Consider the following 21062-nt stretch of genomic DNA (forward strand, 5'->3'; position numbering starts at 1 on the left):
TTTTTTAAATGCAGATGAAAAATCTCATCTAGCATCACTGCACACATTGACATAAATTCTGAGAGCACAACTTGTTGTTGTCAGAATAAACAGATCGGTGCTGCAGCTGAATGGCCTTCCTGCAAAGAAAACAACAACAGTTAACAATAAAACACAGTAACAATAGAACATTAACTTAAGAAACAACGTTTTATTGAAATATGTGGAAAAAAAATATGAAAACTATATATGCCGAAGCATAGGAGCGATCTATCCACTGGCCACCCCAGGCCCCTATGCTTCAGCATATATGTTCTTTTTTTAACTGCAAATGATAAATGTTATCCAGCAGCACTGCACACACTGACTTTTATATTCTGAGGGCACATCCTGTTTTTTTTTTTTTTTTACCTTTTTTACTTTTTTTTAATAACCATAAATTTTACAGATTTTAGGGTCTCTCAAAATGTGATATCCAGTTTCCTGACTACCTAACATCTTTCAAGACCCTACGTAAATATGTGCCCAAGACTGTGCCGTGCTATACCCTATACTAATATTCCACTAGTGCAGGGCTTGAAAAAGCAGCTCGCCCGCTCGCCAAATGCGAGGGGAAATCCTTGTGTAGCGAGCACAGATGGAGTGGCTCCACCTGCGCTCCAAGCCTCATTGTGAAGCTGAGTTCCGGTTTCCAAATTCCGGTTTCCGAATTTCGGCTTCTTCTTCGGCACTGCCATTACACTGGCAGCGCCGCTGAGGGGACAGGTGCAGGAGAGGTCCACCCTCCTCCACTGAGAGGAGACACCCTTGGGGGACACGTGGCCGGCTCTCCACCACCTTGGGGGACACAAGGCCCACTCTACACTCCCTTGGGGGCTACTAGGCCCACTCTACACCTCCTTGGGGGACTTGAGGCCCACTCTACACCACCTTGGGGGACACGAGGCCCGCTCTACACAGCCTTCGAGGACACAAGGCCCGCTCTACACTGCCTTGGGTGAGACGAGGCCCGCTCTACACCACCTTGGGTGACACGAAGCCCACTCTACACTGCCTTGGGGGACACGATGCCCGCTCTACACTGCCTTGGGGGACATGAGGTAATTTCATAAGCTTTAAGGGGGCATGGTTGGGGACAGGGCTGGGGGTGGGGGTTGGGGGATGGACCAGGGGTGGGGTTGGAGGAGGACCTGGGAAGGTTGGGTGGGGCAACTGGTGGACAGTAAGGTTTGTGCCTGGCTAGTAGGTCTATACTCGAAATTTTAAACCATGCACTAGTGTGTGGTAGCAACAGAAGCAGTCCTTGAGCAGAAACCAGGTTGGCTAGGACAGGAGGGACAAAAAAAGCGTGTGTCACATTGTCTGCTACAGACATGACACCATTTTTGGGGTAACTTTTGGGTTGGGGTACCAGGAATGACATCAGGAAAATGCCTCTCATGCAGCTGGCTCACTGCATCTGGGTTGGGGGTTTGGGCCACAGCCCATTCTGGATACAAAAGGGCCGTAATGATCTCTTCCTGAAAGTTTAGTTGCTTTGTAAAGCACAAAAGCGTTGTACAGAGTCAATTGAAATAAATATACAGGCACTTTTTCATCAACTGGTTATTGAAGTCCACTCCTCCAATGTTAAGGTTATAATCATGGACACAGGCTATCATGTCTGTGTTAATGGAAGACATTGAACATTCCTTTGGCCTTCACTGCCAGCAATTCATAATTATTCAAGCAGGCTTTCTCCCCCTTTCTAAGTCAGGTATTTACAAGCCGTTGGTAGATCTGGCAAGTAGGTCGCACGGTGCCACATGAGTCAATTCCAAGAGTGTACAAATGTCTAAATAGTGACACGCTTGTATAAAAATTGTCCACATATCAGTTGTACACATATATGTTGGTGCCACATGAGTCAATTCCAAGATTGTACAAATGTGTAAATAGTGGCACACTTGTATAAAAATTGTCCACATATAAATTGTACCCCATATGGAAAAATGGTGACACCAAGTCCCAAACTATTTTGCCAATGCCCGTTATGTAATCTGGGCATCCAGGGGGCTCCATGTGATTATCTTGTTCCTCGTAAATCCGAAAATTACATGTATAGCCTGTTTTTTTTCTCTCAGAGGTCTTATACATTTTGACCCCATATCTGGTACGCTTGCTGGGGAGAAACTGTTTGAATGCAAGGTGGCCAGAAAAATTAATGAGGGACTCATCAACGCAGATGTTTTGCTGGGGCGTATACACATCTAAAAATTTCTGGTGAAGGTCATTTCCAAGGGGCCAAATTTTGTGGAGCTTATGATATTCAGGGTCACCCAGAGGACGACAGTGTATTGTCGCTGAAATGCGTAAAACACATTATATTCTCATATGTGTGCCTGGCCATGGCAGCAGAGAACATGGGCATATGATGAATCAGTTACATGGACCAATATGACTGCAAGTCATTCTTTTTAGTAATGCCCCTGTTGAGGGCTAGGCCCAAAAAAACTTTAAATTCGGAAACCATAATAGGTTTCCATGCAAATGGTCTGGCAAGGTTTGAATTTGGGTTGGCGGCGATATATTGCTGTGCGTATAAATTGCTTTGGTCCACAATCAAGTATACAAATCATCTGTGAAAAACATCTCCAAAAAATCAAAGGAAGTAGTTATATTTGGTGTTTCTACCTGAATTCTGGGTTGAGCAGCAAATGGGGTAAGTGCAGTTGCTGCAGAATTTATGGAGCTGCCAATCAGGATTTACAAGAACATCCAGAAGGACACTATGGCCTCTATAAGCCTGTTTTCGAATTCTTGGTGGCTACGGAACACTACTTGTGCTAGCCACCACACCAGATTATACTGCACTTATGGAACCATGTCATCAAGTGATACTGCAGTGCTGGTATGTAAAAGACTAGGATGTACTAGGCCGCTGGTGCTCCCCAGTTCACCCAAAGGTAGTGTGGCACTAGTACTGGCACGCTGCTGCATATGAGAATCATGCAATTCTAACACCTCAGCAACCTGATAATGGGGTTGGGTACGCTTGACCTTAGCAGGGATCTCTACTCCATTATCTGTGATATATTTCAGGGTGCTGCTGCTGTCTACAGGTTCGTATTCTGAATCTGATTCTGTCATTGAGGCTTCCCCTTCACTCTCATCTGACATACTCAGAATCCTGTAGACCTCTTCACTAAAATATCTTTCCTTAGACATTTTGGCACTAAATTTATAGATACCTAGTGCAACTCACAGGAAAAAGAGCACCTGGCTGTTAGGGACTGCTATAATAATCAGTGGTGCGGTTTTATTGACTGAACATTAAAAAAATCAGATAAGAATTATCCATTGCATAATATATATTGAATATTCTTATTTTTTCCTTTTTTTCAAATATCAGATAGTGTCAGAATAGAAATTACACATACAATTTAAAAAGTGCAGTAAAATAATAAATAGCACTAAAAGCCACTTGTATAAAATTGTGTTCCCTTATCAACCAAAATCTGAAAAGTGTCTCAGTAGTATGAAGAATTAGCAAGCAAGGCACAAATACAAATATGTATCTGATGCCCTTGATGAAAAAGTCTACTGCATTAAAATCCATCCTTTTTTTTCTTTTTACCAACAAGTATTCAGTTGTATATTTCTATTTTATGTTATTTAAAAAGTTTATTTTTTGTAATGTTCTTTCAGCTTCTTCACTAATTATGGTTTTGATATTGTCAGGCTCTATGTCTCCTATATACATAACTGCAAATCTGTTGTTTAGTTTAATCCAATAATCTTGTGGAATGCTTTCAATATCATATCTTGGAAGGCCTCTGATGATCTTTTGCTTGCAAAGCTTTACCTTGATCTTGCATGTCAAAATCTTGTGGTCATTACCACAATCAGATCCTGGTTTAGTCAATTTGATTACAATGCATGCCAGTTGGAGAGGTCCAATTGTATAACTGACACTTGTGGTCCTGGAATTGTGTATCCATGATGGGCAATTGGTTACTTTTGCAAAACTGTATGGATAAGTGGATATGGACACTGGGAGCTACTGGTCCCCCAGGTTTAAATGAAAGTTTATCATTTACATAATTTTTGGTCTAATTATTCATGTGTGCATCTTAACTTAATTCATGTCGGGTTGAATTGCAGGCATTTCTCTCTCCCGTGAGCTTATATAGGTGTTTTAATTTAATTTTGTATTCTTTTCTCTTTTTTGCTTTATGAATTTAATAATTGTTGAGTGGCTTGACACACATGTAATAAGAAATCATATAGTGATTTGCATATGTATATACAGTACATAAGTGTAATACCCTATTGTCTCTAATGTTGTAATATTTGTGTCCTTCCCTCATTGAAGTACAGTTGTGTTGCAATTTGTGACACCCAAATGAAAATTTGGTCATTTAGGGGCATGAATGCCGCCAGGAACACTGCGCATGCACGCTGATGTCATGATGTGACACAACGTGACTTTACGGCAGATGAAGTGAGGCCATGACATTCATTTGCATTGTGACGTATATTCACATCATATGCAATGGCGCTGAGATGTTAATTTACATTTGGGGCCAAAGGTGTTCATTTTAAACACACTTATAAACTCTGTAATGTGTATAGGTTGATACTCACCTCTAAAGCAGCCATTGGGACCGGCAAAACCGGTCAGGTTTCCAGCCTTCTCCTCATATTGCAATATGTTGGGATGCCTCTCCCTCCCTATGTCCTCCATCCAAGATGAGACCATGGGGCACTTTCTGATACATCCATGAAGCACTACCAATATAGAGCACAGCCTGGACATCATGAGACTGTATTGGATGGCTAAATATCACTTTGCTTCATTAATGGATACTTATTATTTGGAACTTTCCTTACTGTGTCGGTGGTTTCCATCATAGGCAGTTACCAAACTTTGCCTCATATATTGGAAAAATCCTTCTATTATGCATAACTGCTTATGGAGTCTTCCTGCACCTCAAGCTTGCTGGTGGCTCCTTGGACTGGCAAATTAGTTTGTATGGCAGTAAATATTCTTATATAAGGATTCTATCATCAGCATGATAAGTCTATAATTAGATGGAATGATACACAGTCCAATTGCTTTTGGAGTCTTCTGGAAATCGCAGTATGCTGGTGGCTCCCTTGTTTGGCCTTAAGACTTTCCCCCCCATCCTATAGCAGATTGATGGTCAGGTGGGACACTCCTCTTTGTGACTGTGTGTAATATGACGTCCTGTCAAAACAAGCTGCTCACACAGCCGCAGGGCCACGCAGTAGGTACACAGCCGATGAAATATCACTATACCAGCCCTCTGCCAGTGTCATATGACCGCTGTGACCAATCACAGCAGATCACATGTCAGTTGTATATAATGGATGGCTTCCGATCATGCCATCCATTGTATATAATTATGTTGTTAGCTGTGATTGGTCAAAGCAGTCACATGATACAGACAGGGCCATTCACAGCCCATCTATATCATGTGATGAGCTTTGCCCAATCACAGCTAATCACAACAGAAGACTGAATGAATCAGTTTCATTCAGTAACAATGATTGCAAATATTAATGAAATACATAGGTATTAGCAACCATTATGTGTTAAAAAAAAAAACAAAATCCTGATCACTTGCCCAGAGTAGTTCAATGTTACTATAGTAACATTGTACTGCTTTGGTCACAGTGTGTTGAAAAAAAATAGTAAAAAAAAGAAAAAATAATGTAATAAAAAATATAATTGAAAAATTTAAAAAAATAAATAAATTAAATTATTATTATTAGTGATAAAATGAATAGTGAGCGCAAGGAACAAATGTAAAAAGCAGCTAGTACATTGTGGCAAACCCTCCATCTCCACCAAACGGAAAATAATAATAGAAAAGTGCACCGCTAAAGAAAATTAAAAAATAAAATAAAATGAAAACTTGTATCAAATATATGAATTGTAAACGTACAGGCAATATACAATAATAAGAAGTCCCCAAGCAGGGAAAAAAATATTAATAGTCCCAAATATGTGATGTGATCAGCCAAGCAGATACAGTGGGGCAAAAAAGTATTTAGTCAGCCACCAATTGTGCAAGTTCTCCCACTTAAAAAGATGAGAGAGGCCTGTAATTGGCATCATAGGTAGACCTCAACTATGAGCGACAAAATGAGGAAAAAAATCCAGACAATCACATTGGCTGATTTGGAAAGAATTTATTTGCAAATTATGGTGGAAAATAAGTATTTGGTCAATATCAAAAGTTCATCTCAATACTTTGTTATATATCCTTTGTTGGCAATGACAGAGGTCAAACGTTTCCTGTAAGTCTTCACAAGGATGGCACACACTGTTGCTGGTATGTTGGCCCATTCCTCCATGCAGATCTCCTCTAGAGCAGTGATGTTTTGGGGCTGTCACTGGGCAACACGGACTTTCAACTCCCTCCAAAGGTTTTCTATGGGGTTGAGATCTGGAGACTGGCTAGGCCACTCCAGGACCTTAAAATGCTTCTTACGAAGCCACTCCATCGTTGCCCAGGCGGTATGTTTGGCATCATTGTCATGTTGGAAGACCCAGCCACGTTTCATCTTCAATGCCCTTGCTGATGGAAGGAGGTTTGCACTCAAAATCTCACGATACATGGCCCCATTCATTCTCTCCTGTACATGGATCAGTCGTCCTTGTCCCTTTGCGGAGAAACAGCCCCAAAGCATGATGTTGCCACCCCGATGCTTCACAGTAGGTATGGTGTTCTTTGGATGCAACTCAGCATTCTCTCTCCTCCAAATACGACGAGTTGTGTTTCTACCAAACAGTTCTATTTTGGTTTCATCTGACCATATAACATTCTCCCAATCCTCTTCTGGATCATCCAAATGCTCTCTAGCAAACTTCAGATGGGCCCGGACATGTACTGGCTTAAGCAGGGGGACACGTCTGGCACTGCAGGATCTGAGTCCCTGGCGGCATAGTGTGTTACTGATGGTAGCCTTTGTTACGTTGGTCCCAGCTCTCTGCAGGTCATTCACTAGGTCCCCCCCCGTGTGGTCCTGGAATTTTTGCTCACCGTTCTTGTGATTATTTTGACCTCACGGGGTGAGATCTTGCGTGGAGCCCCAGATCGAGGGAGATTATCAGTGGTCTTGTATGTCTTCCATTTTCTAATTATTGCTCCCACAGTTGTTTTGTTCACACCAAGCTGCTTGCCTATTGCAGATTCAGTCTTCCCAGCCTGGTGCAGGTCTACAATTTTGTTTCTGGAGTCATTCAACAGCTCTTTGATCTTCACCATAGTGGAGTTTGGAGTGTGACTGTTTGAGGTTGTGGACAGGTGTCTTTTATACCGATAACAAGTTCAAACAGGTGCCATTGATACAGGTAATGAGTGCAGGACAGAGGAGCCTCTTAAAGAAGAAGGTACAGGTCTGTGAGAGCCAGAAATCTTGCTTGTTTGTATGTGACCAAATACTTATTTTCCACCATAATTTGCAAATAAATTCTTTCCAAATCAGCCAATGTGATTGTCTGGATTTTTTTTCTCATTTTGTCTCTCATAGTTGAGGTCTACCTATGATGCCAATTACAGGCCTCTCTCATCTTTTTAAGTGGGAGAACTTGCACAATTGGTGGCTGACTAAATACTTTTTTGCCCCACTGTATATATATCAGTGACTTCTGTGATTTCCACATTAAAATATATATCAATATAAAACATATAAATTGTAAATGTACAAGGGATGTACATTAATTATAAAGTCCCCAGGCAGGGGAAAGATAATAATAGTCCCAAATACAGTACGTGATCGGCCAGAGAAAATGTAAGTATAAGTGACTTCTGTGACTTACGCGTTAATCCTCCACCATTATGCACGCGCCAGAAGCAAATAGCAAACCAGCATAGAATGGACTGACATTTAAGGGAAACTCCGCTCAATTCTCAAATTCCAGTCAGAGAGTCTATCCAGGGACGAGATCTCTCCAGAAGCCAGCAGCAAGTCAGAAGGGAACAGACTGACACTTAGGAATAAACTTGCTCCATATTCATCTCCAGCCCACACTTATTCAGGGATAAGATTCCTCCTAAAGAGCAAGCTCATAAACCGAGCCCGGAAACATCCTCATATAGTCTAGTATGTTTATTATAAAATACAGCAACCACATGGAGCTCTGACAGACAAAGTATAAAAACACTTACAAAGATGGCTGCCGGACCATCACGTGGACGCAGTGGCGTGACGTCAGCACGTAGGCTCCTCCCTGACACGCTTCATGTGCACGCACGTTCTCAAAGGGATCTGGGCAGATATTCAATATTTTTTACTTTTTGCTATTAAACATGTGCAATAAAAAAATTTTAAAAATCTAATTTCGTCATAAATTTAAGCCAAAATGTATTCTGCTACATGTCTTTGCTAAATGAAAATCAGTACACGTGTCAATTAATTGGTTTATGTGAATGTTATAGCGTTTACAAATGGCAGCATTTATACATATATATTTGTTTTAATTTTTATGTAATGGTGGAGATCAGCTACTTATAGCGGGACTGCGGGACTGTGGCAAGCATTCTGACACTGGGGGAAACTGACTTGATGTCACTGACATCCCCACTGACACCAATACAGTGGTCAGTGCTAATAAAAAGCACTGACACTGTACTAATGGCACTGGGCAGGAAGGGTTAACATGTGGGGTAATCAAAGGGTTAACAGTGTGCTGTGTGCTGTTTTACTAGGGGTTCTGTCTGTGTGCTTCACTGTAAGAACACTGCTTTGCATGGTTGTGCTGTGCACAAAGCAGTGTGCCTGATCTGACAGGGGAGAGAACTGCTTTGTTTACGGCAATCATGGGGCGCCAGCGAGTAATCACCCAGTGATTGACAGCCGCGACTACTAATGGGAGTGCAGGTAGTCATTTCCTTACCCGAAATGCAAAATCACGTATATATACATGATTTTGCGCACCTGTTCTGTCCTGTAGCATTGCTTCTGCTATAGGGTGGATGAGAAGCAGTTAAACAAAGTAGCATTAAACAAAGTTTGAATAGACAAAAAAAATCACAGCTTTCTTCTGCTTCAATCTGTTTGTACAAAAAAGTATCTGGAAATTCCATTCATCTTTACCAGACCATTTTTCTGCTTGAGGGTCTGGTATAGATGTCCCTCACACAAAAACATGGGATGCCCCCCAAATTCAAGCCAGGCTCTTTAGGTCTGTTATGTATTTTAAGGGAGACACCATGCAAAAAAAAAAAAAAAAAGTTGTGAGGTTCCCCATATTCTGTACAAGACCCTTTGTGTTTGGTATGAATTTATAAGGAGAAAGAAAGAAAAAGAGCTTGAGGTCCCACAAAATATCCAACACATCAAAATTCCTCTAATAAAAAAAAAGGAAAAGAAAAAAGTCCCACGATGAGCCCCAAAATGCCTGAAGGACTTTTTTTATGCCTTTCCCCCCTTAAAATTCATGCCAGATCTAACAAGCCTGGAAGAATTAGAGGGAAAGCCCCCACCAATTTTGTTTTAAAATATCCCAGCTCATGTGTTTACATGATCTCAGCCTTCAGCAATTCAAAATGAATGACTGCATATAGTACACATCTAAATTCTTATAGGCACACATACATACAATATGTCCAAATGAGTTGAGATGCACTGCAGACAACTTTTTACATAGGATATTTCTGCCAGTTTTCTGCCACCAATATCCTCTGTAAATTGTTATGCCTATGTGCATGAGGCATGATGCTGACCTGTATCATAAAAGACCTTTAGTAAATAAGATTTTAAATTAATTTTGACCTCATACTATTGCCATCAGTTGTGGGTCGGTAATACTTTGACTTCATAACTTGATTTAATCCCTGCATATATATGTTTTATTACATTACCGTCCTTGCCTTCAGAAGCTAATTAAATGAATGCACTTTCATCAGTATTTGGCCAAATGGGTAAACTAACATACTGGAAGCAATCACTCCTATTAAAAAAGAGTAAATAGATGTCAGGATAGGTTCACTTTATTTGTCATAGCATATTACATGACAGGAACAACTTTCTTTTAACTGGGCATTGTTTCCAATACTGACCTTCACCCACAGGAATCATGTCAAACAAATCATGGGTAATGGGTAGTAAACATCTCTAGAAAGCTACCAAGATCTGTTTACAGAACCTTTTTACTAAAGAAGCTGTGTCCCTTAGGAGAAAACAGACCATATGTTATATAATTTAGGATTTTTGAAACTTTCCTAAACATTTGTTGTAAGCTCTTGCTGTATAAGCAATATTTATCCACCTTTTATTTACACATTCTAATATCAGATTTTGATATCAGAATTATTAACTCTTTTCTGTCTGTCTTCACTAAGATCATTCTTAGTTCCTAAACTGGAGAAAAACCATTGTTTATCATAATGTTAGTAAACGTTTTTCTCTGTTTTACCATTTCCACTATGACTAAACCACACTGACTGATAACCGTGGCTAGACAGTTATCCACTCAACAGAGAAGCTAGCATCCTTGTTTGATTATGTTGTTGACAGAAAACTGTGTAATGTACCCTCCCTAAAACAATCTCAGAGTATCCCCACTCAACAATGTCTCCCAAAAAAAATTGATTAAATATCAGTTAATACACCACCTTTCCCATTCTATTTGAATGTCTGTTAATGACGATGATGATGACATAGACAAGGAAGAATCGAGAATACAATATGAATCTTTTGACAAGGCTTTAACGCTTGTTTGACCAGTCCGAGTAGGCATGCTGCTAGAAAAGACTAAAGTTGAGTCAGCTTTCCCCCTTCCCCAAGAACACTCACTATGTTTTCACTTGCTTAATTGCTTTCTTGATGGTGATTTTTTTGTGGAGGTGTGCCACCCTATAAGCTGTTCTACAACATACACTATATTGCCAAAAGTATTGGCACACCTGCCTTTAAACGTACATGAACTTTAATGGCATCCCAGTCTTAGTCCGTAGGGTTCAATATTGAGTTGGAGCCAGGCACTGTGTAGTTTTGTGATAAAAGTAATATATCTTATACGGAGGTGTGCCTTTAATACATCATACAGTAAAAATTAGATAACCAGCCTGTGGCTTTAAGAAGCCAGGTTCCAAGATGGATGGCCTGTCCGCTCAGAGGGAAGCAGTGGAGAGTAGAATGCCTGTCAGTGCAGGGACCACGTGTATTCGACGTCCCAGGATTCCACATGCGCGCAAAACATGTTGTCCCGGCAACTGGCCTCTTCCTTCTAAAGCTGTGGCTCCAGTGAAAGTTCCCTCCCCCCTCCGTCTCTCCACATCGTGGTGACATCATCCGGGGTTTGCTGGAACGTCGGATACATGTGGTCCCTGCACTGTTTGGCATTGATGGCAAAAAGGACAAAAAAGTTAAAACTTTATCAAATGCAATCCCTAGTACCTGTTTTTTGTCTGTATAGAATTACTAAATCAGTGTGGGATGACTTAGTAGTCTGGCTGACTTTCTTGAACAATTGCAATGGCCAATCATGTTGGCAATATGTGGAAGAGCCCGACTCAGTTTTAGAATTTTATATGCACACCAAAGGATCCTGCAGTTTTGGGGATCATCTGTTGCAAAACCCTACCCTGTTGGAGTTGGTTAACTATTGTTGCAACTATTAAACTGTGGGGTTAGCATTTAGGGATTGATAATTTCAGTGTAGTGCACTTTATTAATCGCCTGTCCTCCATTTCCCCTCTGGTTACATTTTTGCTGTGTTTCTTAGTTCTAAAGTAATTTCACTTCACGTTGGTTTTAAAATTTTCACTGATGCCCATTCTCAATTTCATTAGGAGCAATTCCAATCTTTGGCCCCACGTACAGCAAAAGAAGGGTAACCTTGCCTGAAGTGTTTATGGATTAATAATTCTGTTAATTGTTCAAATCTCTCCAAGATGCATTAGCAAGGAAGCCATGGTCACTTTAGCTGCGAGTAGAGATTGAGAGAATATCTCTATCCCAAGATAAGTGGAAAATCGACACTGATCCTGATAGCTTTCTATCTTTGCTTACCTTTTATTTTTACTTAACCACTTGCCCTCCTGAGGATTTACCCCCATTAATGACCAGGCCTCTTTTTGCTACTCCGCGCTGCACTAATTCAACTGATAACTGCGCGGTCATGCAATGCTGCACCCAAACGAAATTTACGTCCTTTTTTTCACACAAATAGAGCTTTCTTTCGGCGGTATTTGATCACCTGTGCGTTTTTTATTTTTCACGCTATAAACAAAAAAAGACCAAAATTTTTGAAGAAAAACAATATTTTTTACTTTCAGCTATAAAAAATATGTAGTAAACTCAAAGTTAGTTATAAATTTAGACCAAAATGTATTCTGCTACATGTTTTTGGTAACAAAAATCCCAATAAGTGTATATTGATTGCTTTGTGTGAAAGTTATAGCGTCTACAAACTATGGTATAGATACTGCAATTTACACCATTTTTTTGCTATACAGCTCTGCGCTAGTTTAACGGACAATTGTGCGGTCATGCAATACGGTACATAAATGAAATTTACCTCCTTTTTTTCCCCAGAAATTGAGCTTTCTGTCGGTGGTATTTGATTGCCTGTGCATTTTTATTTTTTGCGCTATAAAAAAAAAAGCTGACAATTTTGAGGAAAAAAAACAATATTTTGGACTTTTTGCTATAACACATGTCCAGTAAAAAATGTTAAAATCAAATTTAGTCATAAATTTCTGCCAAAATGTATTCTGCGACATGTCTTTGCTAAAAAAAAAACCCAATACGTGTAAATTAATTGGTTTACGTGAAAGTTATAGCGTTTACAAATAGCGGGAAAGATAATGGGATTTTTAATTTTTTTTTATACTAATAATGGTGGCGATCAGCAACGTATGGCGGCAATCAGTGACTTATGGCGGCGTTCAGCGACTTATGGCGGGACTGCAGGACTATGGCAGACAGTCTGACACTGGGGGGGAACTGACTTGGGGTCAATGACATCCCCAGTAACACCAATACAGTGATCAGTGCAAAAAAAACACTGACACTGTACTAATGGCACTGGGGAGGAAGGGGTCAACTTTATTATTCACTGAAAGGGTTAACTGTGTGAGGGGAGTGTTTTACTAGGGGGCGGGGGTGTGTACTGCACGGAGACACACTGATCCAGACAGATAAACTCTTCTGTCCTGATCAGCGTATCAGGAGCTGTCAGGGAACTGACAGAAAGCACAGCTACTGCAGCTGTGCTCTCTGTCAGTGATTGCCGGTAATCGCCGGGACATAGCCGGTAACGACCGGCTGTGACCCAGCGACTGACATCTGCGGCCGTGAACGGCGGGACAGGTAGGGCGGTGGCGCGCCTCGCAGGCGCCCCCTACCTGTTTTGAAAACACACGTTTTAAAACATGGTTTTGCCCAGCCGTGCCGCCCTGTCAACGTATTTATACAGTGGCTGGGCGGCATGTGGTTAACAAGGGCATCTTGGGGCTCTTCTTTGAAAAGGTTTTGACAGCATTCCCCTTCAGGTTCGGCCTTTAGGTTGGGAAGATGTTACATGCAAGTTTGTTATCCAGCGTGTTATCAAAGGCTGTAAGCATCTCTACTTTCTCCAGATTCAAGGCACTCAGGGTTTAGAGACCTACTGTCATGTATTTTCACAATATGGCACTTATGTACCTATTCTTTCTGGCTCAAGAATACTGACCACTTTGCCTTCCTCATCCTTCTTCTTATTGTGGCCATAGATTTATTGAAATTCAGACAATTAACCAGGGACTGGCCAAAAAAAAGCAGCTCAATCAGTGGGTACAGCCAATGGCTGAATCGCTGAACTGTGTATTCCCCCTGAATAACCAGCTTTAGTTCCATGTAACCAATTTAAATGGTGTAATTAAAATTGCCCTAGCACATTGCTGTATCCTTTTCCATAATGCCTTAGAGAGTTTTTGCAAAATACTTTCCTTGCCCAGTTTTGAAAAGCAGCAGGAGGAAAGTGATTGTCTAAATGTATTCTCAGTATTGCTTGTCATGTTGTTTATATAAAGGAATTGGAAGGCAGTAATTGTACTGTTTTATTCCTTGATGTCATCCATTTGATTTTTATTTTAGCCCTGACATACTGTATTTAACTTATGTCTGTGCTCCAGTAATTAATTGGTTCTGGCTTTGGTGGGACATACCATAAATTCTGATACGTATGTGGTGGGGTTTTACCTTGCCAGAAACCAAATCATATCTGCTTATGTCCTCTGTGGGAAGTAGGTAATATGATGGTAATCCTGGTTAGCTCATCTGTGACTGACATCTACAGTAGTATTGCAATAAATCAATTGTTGTTTGCCCTACAGTTGAAGATTTTCTTTTTAATATCAATAAAGCTGTGCATTTGCCCTTCTAACAAAGTTATTAGTTTATATGTTTTTTTCTTTAATAGAGTATGAGTAAGGTAACCTTATTTAGTTTGCCAGTCTCATTAAGCCCCCATTCACACTTGAGTGTTTTGAAGTGGGTTTCTCTTCATCTGACTAGGCTCAACATGCAGAATCGGATTGTTTTGCTCCCATTTTAACTCTCAGGCATTATATGCCTGCCAACCTATGCTTAAAGAAGTACATTGTGTAGATGGAATTTCCCTTCTGAAGCTGTATATTGCAGAGCCGATGTTTTTCTTATCTATGTTAACTGCAATTTTATTTTTTCTTAAATAAAGGGCTGAATACACAGTACAACACTATGGCCATCCTTTTATATAAATTCCTTCTGAGCATTAACCCTTGAGAGACAAGAGTTAAGGAGACTACTGAGGCTGAGGAGGAGAAGTAGCGTTGAAAATCTTTCTGAGTTTTAACCCTTGAGTGAAGGAAGCTAATGAGGCTGTGGATAAGAATCAGTGTTGAAAACCTCTTTTGACCTCTCAAAACAATGGAGGTCCATGTATGAAGGTGAGGGCACAGCTGTATTATTCACACATGGTTGAATATATTTTAATGAACTTTGGGATTTCAGTGCACTAGTCACGGTTTGAGCTTAACTATCATTGCGGGTGAAAGCTGGAAGAAAGTAGAAAATTTTGACTTGCACAAGGGACTTTTCATGGTGTTTCATGAATAATATTTTAAAAACCTTTTTTTCTTGGACCAGCACACAGATGTTTTATACAATCTATACTTTTTGCTTTTTGTTGTTGTTGGTCATAAAACTTGTATTATTTTGATGCACTGGATTTTATATATAGCTTGTACTTATTTATTTTAATAGTGTTGTAGACAACATTTGCATGATATAATATTTCACTGAAATAGGGACTATAGAGGCTAAAAAAATATTTTTTATTTGAAGACATAGCTGCATTATATAGTACAGGTATTTAGGGTTTTTTTTTGTGTATGTTGGTGATTCAACAGTTGCCTCAGTAAATCCTCTCCCCCTCTAAAACTGCTCTCCTCCCTTTGCCCAGCTCAGGAAACAAATGCCTGAAGCTTGATACCTGTGCTACTAAACTTGCACAATGCTTTTTAAATACCTACAGTATAAAACATTTAGAAAAAATCTTAAAAAGACACAAAATCATCAGGCATATGATCGACTCAGGTAAGAATGCAGGGTAATATGCCTATGCTTCTCTACAATTAAGCTATGGCTATCAGAACGAGCTATGTCTGCATCTATACATACCGTATTTACTGTTACTACTGTATGTTCAAGAGAGCCAGGAACAGTGCCATAATGCACAGAAATTAAAATTGCATTTACATTTAAAAGGGAGGAAAAGGCTCTTGAACTAAAGTAGTTAATCATTGTTGATGTCAATCTTAGGAAAGATTCCTTGCTTCCTGCCTTGGTTGAAGTGAGGCTAAAAGGTATATTTATTCTCTAAAAATTATCAATAATTTTCTACTACAGCCCTGAAATCTATTTTTCATGAAACCATGAGTTCTCAAATGTCTCTTTTTCCTCTCACACCCTTTTGCTTGGAACAAGCAGTGCATTTTAGTTGCAGTCATGTGCACTGCTCTAAACACACTACAAATCTCACAGTCCGTAGTCCAGTGATGGCAAACCTTTTTGAGCCTGAGTGCCCAAACTGCAACACAAAACTAACTTTTTTATTTCAAAGTGGCAACACTGCAATTAATGCTGAAGTTTTATTTTATAAAAAACAACTCATATAGTTGTCCGAACTAATGAACAATAACAGAGCTTTCAATGATACAGTTTTTTATTGAAAAAACATCATTTCTACATGTGCATGTATTTTTCCAAATGACTCTGTCCAGGCCTCTTGGAATGATCTTCCACTATCTGTTTGCAGTTTTGCTATTTTTGCTGTTCAACACTTGAAGTCTAGGAAAACACAAAAATAACAAAAATGATTTACTAACTCCACCCATATAAGATATGTCTGTAAATGTTCTCAAAATATGGCTATATACAAAAGCAAGTTACATTTTTGTAGACAGATGTAGGCATTGCCATAGTCCAACGTCCTGTGAAACAACAACAAGGCACGCTGTGCCCGGGTCAGAAATCCTCATGGATACTACTGTGCCACAGGTGACACCACTCTGCTGGGTCTGGAAGCTGGCTGTGTGTGTGAAGGATCCAGAAGAGAGGGATGGAATGCCTCCAGCAAGTTGTCAGTTGCGATGACGTCACTGGACGAGTTGCGACTCGGTTCCAAGCGTGCACATTGGCGATGGCCACTAGGAGGTAGCAATCTGCTTGAGTGCCCACAGAGAGGGCTCTGCATGCCAGCTGTGGCACGTGTATCATAGGTTTGCCATTGCTGCCCTAGTCCATCTTGGAAATAAGCAAGAGAGGGTGGCTATATTCTTACATACAGTGTATGCAGAACAAACACAGCCATTCTCTAACAGAACATCAGATCACAGCAGTGAAAAATAGGAATTTGGAGGTGGCTGAAGGTACTATTTGAGCTAAGAATACATACTTGTACAGAGTTTCAAATTAAAAGTTGACAGGGGTTCAATCCCTTGTCCGCCTAAAACTAAAAAGACGTATGGTCTAGGTTGCTCATTAAGTTTTTAATTCTTTACTACATTTTTCACAGTCCTTACAGTAATAAAAGCTTTATACAGTGAAATTATATTAAGTGAAAATGTACTACCTGTTTGTTTTAGCACATTTTAGATCCTTATTTGCTATCTATCTAGCGTTTTACCATAATCAAAAGCAAAATTTTTTAGGGGAGCTGCTATTGACTTATTTGATTTATGCCTTCACCCCATTGCTGTAGATGTTTTCTTACAATCTATTCTATGTGTTTTAAACACTACGTATATGTAAAGAGAAGACTGTGGATTTGGTGCCACCATGAAGCTGCATTGTGCAACTGCAGTTCTGTTTTTATATATGCTCAGCTTCTAGTTAATGTTTCAGACTGTTTGCCTTTCAGTCATGTAATATCACTGAGCTAATGTCAATTAACTAAGCTTTTAAGCTCAGTTTGCTGTCTGACATAATGTAATGTCTGCTTAACCTTGAATAGTAATTGAAGGTTAAGCAAATGAATAGACAGGATGAGGTGATGAAAATGCTTCATCCTCTGTCCTGCACATAGAAAAGATTTAAAGTTTTTATATACTTAAGAAATTTTCAGTTAAATTCTGTAAAACATTTTTTTCCAGGTGCTTCTGAGGGAAAAGATATGCATAAATACAATCTTAGAAATTCTGCAATTTGTAAAACCTGAGTTAGAAGTGGAGTGATATAGGTGAAATTTCCGCTGAATTTTAAACTCTTAATTTTGCTCAATAAGCTGTTCAGGTGAGATTTGCTTGATAAAAGACAAATTGCTTAAAACATTGTCTTTTTGTTCTATATTTATTGTGCTTTTGGTGAGATGGTGTATATTTGGGGTAGTTTATTTTCCTTTCTTTATCTGTTTATTATTTATGCAGTGTTGCATTTTTTATTTTAATTATTTTTTGTGTTAAAACTAAAAATATACTAAGGGTATGAGTGGCCCTTTTTTGTGCATAACACAATATAGCCATATGTCAAATTTTTATATTGGGTCAGTTCACCCACAACTGAAATTTGATTTTATTTGAAAGACACCAAAGAGTTAAAGACAAACATTTTTTCTTAGTTTTCAATTGAGGAAGAGTTAAAACCTTTTGTCAACTTTTTTATTGCTGCCTCAGTCCTCGTTTTGGTTTTTCATCTCACATCCTGGTGTTATAACAGTGAAAAAGCAGACTATCCATCAGGATTTTACTGCTGTAACTTGTACAAGTGAAAGTTGTTGTTAGACTTTTTTTTTCTAGATTTGGGCTTTGTATCACCTAAGGATAACTTTTTTTCAGAATCTTCATTGTTTCGATCTCTCTGATTGAAATTCTATTTCAGAACATCTGTTGTGGTGGGAGTTCCACTCATCCTGCTTTATTTTTCTTCACTTTTATATGTAAGAGAATGTGAGGTGAGAAGCAGGAACAGCTGAATACAGTTACTGTATTTCGTAGCTGCAAGAGTGAGTTTTCAAGGTGAGTTGAAAAAGAGCTGGAACTATGATAAGAGATCCCTCTTGTGTGTTTGACTGATAACTTCGGGAACTTTAAAGACAGTGAACTGAATCACTCATGGGTTTCATATATTATTATTATACAGGATTTATATAGTGCCAACTGTTTGCGCAGACAGTACAATTACAATACATTTCAGTACAGAAGGAATGTGAGGGCCCTGCTCGTGGAGCTTACAATCTAAAGGAAGGGGGAGGTGATAAAAAAGGTGATAGCTGCAGGGGATGATCTGGTGGAGGTGATTCAAGTACAGTTCTTAGGAGGTGAGGTAGGCTTCCTGAATCAATGCGTTTTCAAAGATCGCCTAAAAGCAGACAGGGTAAGGGCTGACTGGACATATTGTGGTAGGGAGCTCCAGAGGATGGGAGAGACTCTGGAGGCGAGCATGGGAGGAGGCGATGAGGGAGCTAGAGAAGAAGATGTCTTGGGAGGGGCGGAGTGGGCCGTATCTGCAGATGAGGTTGGTGATGTAGCTAGGGGCAGTGTTGTGGATGGTTTTGTAAGCTGTGGTTAGTTTTTTGAATTTTATACATTGGTTTAGTGGAAGCCAATGAAGGGATTGGCAGAGACGGGCAGCAGTCACTGATCGGTTGGTAAGGTGTATGAGTCTAGCAGCAGCATTCATAATAGACTGAAGGAGGGATAACCTGTGTAACGGTAGACCAGTGAGGAGGGAGTTGCATTACTCAAGGCGGGATAAAACCAAGGCGTGGATAAGTTGTTTTGTGGTATCATTAGTCAGAAAGGAGCCAATTTTGGAAATGTTCCAGAGGTTGAGGCAGCAGGATTTAGCCAGTGATTGGATGTGGGGCCCAAAGGAGAGGTCAGAGTCTAGGATTATGCTTAGCACCATGGCATGAGGGGAAGAACCAATAGTTGTGCTGTTGATCTCAATTGTAAATTTATGAGTGGGGGATCAGGGGGGAGGAAATATTACAAACTCAGTTTTGGAGATATTGAGTTTTTAGGTGGTGGTGTGACATCCATGCTGATATGTCGCTTAGTAGATTTGTGATACGTGAGGAGACTGAGGGGGTGAGCTGGGAAGTGGAGAGATAGATCTGGGTGTCATCAGTGTTGAGGTCGTATTGGAAGCCATGGGAGGTTATCAATTGGCCCAGAGAGGAGGTGTAGAGAGAGAAAAGGAGGGGCCCAAGGACAGAACCTTGGGGTACCACAATGGAAAGAGGGAGAGGAGTGGAGGAGGAGTTGTTGTATGTAACGCTGAAAGTACGCTGAGAAAGGTAAGAGGAGAATCAGGAGAGAACAGAGTCACGGAGGCCGATGGAGTGGAGTTTACTGAAGAGGAGCGGGTGGTCGACTGTGTCAAAGGCAGCAGAAAGGTCAAGGAGTATGAGTATGGAGTAATGGCCATTGGTTTTAGCAGTTAGTAGGTCGTTAGTGAGTTTTAGTAGGGCAGTTTCAGTGGAATGTTGTGGGCGGAAGCCAGATTGGCAGGGATCAAGAAGGTTGGATTTTTTATTAAGGGTGTATTTTCAGATTTCTTTTTTTTAACCAAAGTCAAGGGCATTATTAGTATCAATCAATGTGTACTGAGAATAAAACAACCTGTAGAGCAGAGGTGTCCAACCTTTTGACCTTCCTGGGCCACATTGGAAGAAGAGGAACTGTCTTAGACCACAAATAAAATACACTAACAATAAGGATAACTGATGAGCAGAAAACGTCTGTAAGATCACAAGTTAACGATCACTGATATAGACAATGTACCTATCGCGATTTTGTCCTTATGATACATTCCTTGATACACCTCAAATTTGTCGGCATGTTTTTGCATACAATGCCTTTTCAAATTGTAGTCTTTGAAAACTGCCACAAATTCCCAACAAATTAGGCAAAGTGCCTTAGCATTTGCTACGGCAAAAAAATTGTTATCTGTCCAATTTTCCTTTTTTCTTTTGCAAGGTGCAAGCCATAATAGAATTAAAAAAGTAATAGATGAGGGGATTGGATTTCATCCATGTGGGGAGGTAGAGTGGGGGTTGTGGGTAGGGAGATTTGGGGGGCTCTTTGCCTGTGCTGATATTATCTCCTGAGGATGTCAATCACCAGGTCTCGCCCAGCGATTTTTGGCTGGGACTCGGTGATTGTCGGCAAAGCTAGTTGTGAGGGTCTACAGGCAGGGGGGCTCATTAGCATCAGGGTGCCCCTTTAAATAAGGGGGCACCCGGATGCTGACCCCCCTTGTGAATGAGTCAGGGGTACGTATACCTCTACCCATTCACTAAAGGGTTAAATTTATAAAAAAATAAAGACGCCAGACTTTTGAAAAATTCCACTAATTGAACAAAAAACAAACAGTTTTTTTTACCAGTCCTTTAATTTAAAAAAAAGCCAAAAAAATGGTTCCACAATGAAAAATGACTGCCCATTAAAAATTTTACTTTTTTAAAATATTTTTTCACTGATTCCTGTCCCTCAGGGAAATACCCGAGTCCCCATACTCCTTTTAAGGGCCGATAACTTGCATCTAAGCCTTCAAAATGGTCACTTTTGAATTTACAAGTTTAAGTCCCATAGACTTGCATT

The 21062-nt window shown here is 40.0% G+C and overlaps 1 long non-coding RNA gene across 1 annotated transcript in view; it reads right to left on the bottom strand.

Moving 5' to 3' along the window:
- Positions 1-16161: 16161 nt before the first annotated feature.
- Positions 16162-21062, bottom strand: part of LOC149457114 (uncharacterized) — a 65841-nt gene continuing 60940 nt past the window's right edge. Inside the window, exon 2 of the long non-coding RNA XR_016313746.1 lies at positions 16162-16308. This is a non-coding gene — a long non-coding RNA (uncharacterized LOC149457114). The remainder of the gene's footprint in view (positions 16309-21062) is intronic.

Source organism: Staurois parvus, unplaced genomic scaffold (assembly GCF_062004578.1).
Source record: "Staurois parvus isolate SC_StPar_1 unplaced genomic scaffold, SC_StPar_1.0 ptg000334l, whole genome shotgun sequence".
Taxonomy (NCBI): Eukaryota; Metazoa; Chordata; class Amphibia; order Anura; family Ranidae; genus Staurois; species Staurois parvus.